The sequence below is a fragment of the Rosa chinensis genome, chromosome 7, assembly GCF_002994745.2.
Source record: "Rosa chinensis cultivar Old Blush chromosome 7, RchiOBHm-V2, whole genome shotgun sequence".
In the NCBI taxonomy this organism is placed as follows: Eukaryota; Viridiplantae; Streptophyta; class Magnoliopsida; order Rosales; family Rosaceae; genus Rosa; species Rosa chinensis.
The window spans coordinates 42,079,748-42,085,739 of record NC_037094.1 but is presented as its reverse complement, the minus strand read 5'-3'; the positions used below and the strand labels follow the sequence as shown (position 1 = coordinate 42,085,739).

Genomic DNA, 5,992 nt, shown 5'->3' with positions numbered 1-5,992 from the left:
ATATTACTAATTAATTTTATTATTAGTGAATTAATGCTTGATTAATGCTTGTTATTAATGGACAATTACACAATTGAAAATTACGTTTTTTCCTTATTAAAAACAAAAACCTTCTAACCTAAGTTCGCAAAATTAGTATTAGTTAAGTAATCTTTATTTCCAATTAATTATATCATTAGCAGTTTCCTTAACCAAATATAATTCTTTTTACATGCATTTTACGACAATGACAACAATTAGTGTAAAAATAAATAATATTTGTTTTAAATGTAGTCAAATGAGAACCTACTTTAGGACTTATTTATTCAAATGAGAATCTAATTTACTCTAATGAGAACCTATTACAATTACCACTTTTAGGACTTAATTACTCAAATGAGAACCTACTTTTCTCTAACGAAGACCTTATTTACTTTAATGCGGAATTTTTTTCTAATTACCACATGTGTCCTCAAAATGGTTACATGAGTCCTCAAAGTGGTAAATATTATATAAAATAGAACATGTATGAATCTTTATGTTTTTATCATTAGTGAAATTATTACTACAATGACTACACATTTTATCACAACCCACAACACTTGATGTAAAAGCGGTAACTTTTGTTCTATTTGTAGTAATTACTTCACCTAAACTAATGTACTAATTTATAGACAATTTAACAAGTATGACAACAAATTTGTTGTCACAGTGGTAAATCTTTATGTTTTTATCATTAATGAAATTATTACTACAATGACTACACATTTTACCACAATCACAACAATTGATGTAAAAGCGGTAACTTTTGTCCTATTTATAGTAATTACTCAACCTAAACTAATGTACTTGTTTATGGAAAATTTAACAAGTGCAACAACAAATTTGTTGTCAAAGTGGTAAATCTTTATATTTTTATCATTAATGGAATAATTATTCAATGACTACATATTTTACCATAACTCGCAACTATTGGTGTAAAAATAGTAACTTTTGTTCTGATTATAGTAATTACTTCAAAAACTATACCATTTACAAGATTACCAATCATTTTACAATTCCTACAACATTTGTGTTGTGAAAATGGTAAAATTAAAATTAGACCAAAAGATATGTAACAACTCAGTATTGTAAGGAGCTTCTCCACTTGATAATCAAGGTTCTAAATTTGATAAAAGTTGTCCAAATATGATATTTACATCTTTGACCACTTAATTACAATAACCACAACAACTGTTGTCATAAGTCGTAATTGTAGTTCAACTATGTGTAATTTATTATTTTGACAATACTTGTTACATGATTTTTAACAATGTTACATATCAAGAAAGAGTGTGTTGTTAATATGGTAAATTTTATTTTTTAAAATGACACATGTCGATATTTAATTAGGTAACCTGTTGACCAGTTCAATAGGTTTCCACTATATTAATTTACTAAAAGTAAAGAAAAATAAAAAAATAAGGGTATGACAAACACCAAGGTACCCAAGACGACCCCAACTTTTCAAAGTTGATAATTGTTTCTTCTTTCATCTGAAACAAATTATTGCTCTCGTCTCTCTTGGTCTGAACTACAACAGATCTTTCTCTTGCAACCATTCATTTAGGATGAACCTAAGCACAAAATTGATAAGCAATGAGGAACAAATGGTAGTACAAAAGACTCGTACCTTCTTGGGATTCAGCAAATAATCATACAATGTCTTCTCCTCCCACATCACATCCGTGTTCTTGTTAGCAGCAAAATAGGAGCATCCAGGGGTTGTTCCATAACAGCAAAATAGGATTACCAGCATAAGGGCACATTAAAGCCCCTATAATCTCCCTGAACTATCACGTACAACTTCTCCTGTAACAACTTCAGCATTCTTGGGACTGCACCTTGAATTGACATTAATATTCAACATTGATTCAAGTTTCTGCAATAATCTTCAAAATTATGGAGTAAAAGTTCTCAAAAGCTATATAGAAAATTGTATGTACAAATATATATACTCATACTTGCTGTTAGCATTCTCTATTTATATAATCGTTAACAAAAAAAAGGTCTTTTGAGTATAAGATCAGATCTCTTTTTTATTCAGCTGTTTATATACAATAGATATAATTTTTGTCAGCATGTGTTTTGAAGACCACAATTAAAATAGGACATTTCAAACGCATGGAAAGAATAAAAGTCCTTCACTTAGGAACTCACACAAATGTTTTTCTCTCCATCGCTTAATTTTTCACAAAATCAAAACCACTTTACTTTTCATAAAATTCATTGTTAAAATATGACATTACCTACACAAAAGGCACCAACTTGAACAGTACAGATCAAAACATCTAGGTTTGTCGCGCCTTGGCACAGCAGAGGAGGAAACTCCCTGAAACATATTAAATAAACACGTTATTTCCTGAATCAGAAGTAAATTATTCTTCACAAAGAAAAAAAATAGGTTCAAGTCTATCTCTTGAAAAACACAACCATCTCAAATAAAACAATTTACAACATCACTAAACTTTATGTTTAGGTCTAAAATTGGAAAACAAGTTTTCTTTAAGACTCCATTTATTAGCACCAGAAAATAACAATAACTCAGTTTGCTTATTGGGTTTAGACAACCAACTCATATCGCCTTATTGACTGATAACTCAAATTGCTGGAGCAATGAAAGCATTGCAATTTACATCAAGTAATCTCACATTTTCAAAGTCAAAACTGCTATGCTTCTAAACTGTTAGAGTCTGAAACTAATTTTCTGAGCAAAAATGCATCAATTGGAACACATATATCCAACTAATTCAGCTTTGTCCCAGCTAAAAATCTTCAAAATACTAAAGCTAACCATTTATAACTAGGGTTATTATCACAAATGGTACCTGGACTATACCTCAATCTTATCGATGGTTCCTGAACTTCAATTTTGATCACAACCAGTACCCGAACTTTTCGATTTCATTTTAAATGGTACCTAGAGCCACCTCCGGTCAATATTCCGACTAAAAACTGCATGTGAGGCGATCATAGTAGTGATTTTTTATGATTTCAAGGGTTGCGATCATATTTAGTGATGATTTTTTGGTAATAGACTTGCCTTGAACTTGAAATTTTTTTTTTTTTTTTTTAGATTTGGCTTTGTTGGCCAGAATAGTGACCGAAGGTGGCCTTAGGTACCATTTAAAATGAAGTCGAAAAGTTCGGGTACTAGTTGTGATCAAAATTGAAGTTCAGGTACCATCAATAAAATAGAGGATAAGTTCAGGTACCATTTGTGATAATAACCCTTATAACTATTACACACTAGTTATTTAGCTAGAGCGAGAAAATGAATGAAAGTTGGAACAAAAAGGAACTGTTCCACATAATAGGCTATACATGATATGTGCATTAGTCTGTGAGGCATTATAGATAGCTTTTCCTTCTCTTACCTTAGTTACACAGTAGTATGATCACCCTGATTCCCTAATGTGATAACCAATCTCTGGTGCTACAAAAGAATGGAAACTGTGTCCAGGCAAAATGAAAAACATACATAGTCAGTCATAAGCAAATGCAACCAGGAGAATTGAAGATCAGACATCACAAATAGACATGTGTAAACCTTAGACCCAGTGCACTAGCATGGCTTTAGCAGTCAGGCATTCATTTGAAATTTGAAATTGGAGGTTTGAGAGATATAGAGAACCGGAAGTAAGAGACAACAAACAATCACCTACAGAAAAGCATATGGGTAGGTACTAACAGAAAAATCAAGCGCCAAGTAGGAAAAGATCGAAGCGCATATGGGAGGAACATACTGGTATAGATTCCGACCGAAGACTTGAGGATTTGATGATATTAAGCAATGGATCAATTGAAGAAAGAGGCCATAAGCAACCTTTGTCGTTGTGAAATCGACTCTTGAATTTGAAAACTAGGCACAAACCTCGCAGTCAATCACCTGATTCGAACCCTTTTACTTTGTTTATTCTACAACTCTATATCTGGATCCGCAAGGTGAAAAATGTGTTTTTAAAAACGGCGAGCCTATTCATTTCTTAGAGGCTATTTTTCCTTTGATAATTAAGACTTTGGTGACACTCCAATTAACAAGGACCCACCATATACATACTATTTTGGTATTAGTGACAACTTTTAATATTTAAAAAATTGTCAAGGCCCACTGCTATTATGAAAAAAAGAGATTAGTAGAGAATGAGACATGTTTCTCACCATTCTCTAAATTGTAGGTAATCGATTGTATCTGTTTCCTAGTTTTGTAGTAGTGTCATAGTATCTTGTTGGGTAATAATTCCTGAATTTGCTAATTTTCACAAGCACATCTTCAGTTGACACAACCTCGGATCCCGTGTATCTTTCGGTCATGTTGCCAACAAATTAAATCTTATCTCTCGAAAGTCTAAAAACTCTCTTTGTCTCCAGGACTTCCACCACAATCAAGCATCTAACATATGATGAAGGCAACATAATATATATATCCGATTAGAAAACTCAAGAAGTGCTACTTTATCAAGCACTTGAGGTAAGAAATTTGCACCAATGACAAGAATTCGATTAGTCTCCAATTCAACATCTTACATTTCTTTGACAAATTATATTTTTAGCCATACATCACACTGATCAAATCAGTTCCACCCTCTATATCACACTGTTAAAAAATTGAGTCGACTTCATCAATAAAAATTACTGCCGGCCACTTATAACTTGCCGCTCCAAAAAGTGTACTAATCAAATTCTCGCCATATTCGGTTTTCAATGAAGAAATATCGATATTAAAAGATGTAGCTTTTGAAAGGTCTTAAGATGCCTTTATATACTTCTTGTAATCATGTTATTGAATCAATCTAATCTATCAATTATTATTAGTCCAGTATCAAAGTGTCTTCTCCACAAAGATATTTTTGATTGTCTAGGAGCCCTGTGCATGCCTTCGGGCTTCAAATCTTTATTGTTGTTATGTTATGGTTTCTATTTTATGCTTCCATCCTTCCAATAGAATAGCTTCCACAATTTCTATTTCATCAACCTCATACAAGTTGTATCAAGGCTTCCAATAGAGACATTTCTACTCTTTGATAGATGAACCTTTTTTAAAAAAAAAAAAAAAAAAAAAAATCTTAGAGTGTGGTTTCTCTTAAGGGTTTTTTTTTTATTCATATCTCCAAAATTGATGTTTGAATCTCTTACTTACTTTCTTAAATGATTCTAGCCATTTCAACAAAAAGAAACACACAATATGCACATCTTAATGGATGTATCTCTCTATGCTTATGTAATGTATTGCTATATCACTATAGATGAACGAGCTAACATATGAACGGTTTTAATTTTTTTATTTTATCTTACGGTGTTGTTTCTCTTAAGGGTGTTTTTATTCATATCTCTAAAATTGACATTTGAATCTCTAACTTACTTTATCAAATATCAAATATGATAACTATATCACTTCAATTTCCCCACATGCCCTTAGATCAAAGAATATGAACCGACATGAGAGTTCTTTAACAAAGGTTCTTAATAGCAAGCAACAACCACTGAGTCTTTTCTTCCACTCCATCCTCTAAGCAAGGATGACACGCATAAAGAAATTGTCAAATTAATCACTTTCGTGGATAAATTCACTAATCGGGTATTCTTTCTTAACCAACAGCTTGTGTTTGCTTTGTTTCATTATCTTCTCAACTTCGCAATTTTGTATTTGGCTAAGTTGCAAACCTTGGTGGCTTGTTTTGATTTTTTGTTTGATTACTTGTGAATCTTATTCGATTATTTGTTTGCTTGTGGCATTGTGATGATTTCGAACTGATTTGGACTGATTCATTGTGATTTTGGACTGATTTTGCTTTGATAATCGAACTATTTCATATTGATTTCATTGAAATTTCACTTTTAAGAAGTTTGTGATACGCTCAAAATGAGTGTCCAAAATTAACCCTGTAGAAGATTGTAGTATTAGTAAGTAGGGTATCGTTCAGGCCGGGGATTGAGGGTACTTTTGTAAATCAACGTCAAACAAATGAGTATT

The 5,992-nt window shown here is 31.9% G+C and overlaps 1 long non-coding RNA gene across 1 annotated transcript; it reads right to left on the bottom strand.

Moving 5' to 3' along the window:
- Nucleotides 1–1,725: 1,725 nt before the first annotated feature.
- Nucleotides 1,726–3,449, bottom strand: LOC121050542. Its single transcript, XR_005803308.1, has 3 exons — nucleotides 3,396–3,449; nucleotides 2,274–2,350; nucleotides 1,726–1,862 (listed from the first exon to the last, which is right to left on the bottom strand). It is a non-coding gene; the product is annotated as an uncharacterized LOC121050542 (long non-coding RNA).
- Nucleotides 3,450–5,992: the final 2,543 nt, after the last annotated feature.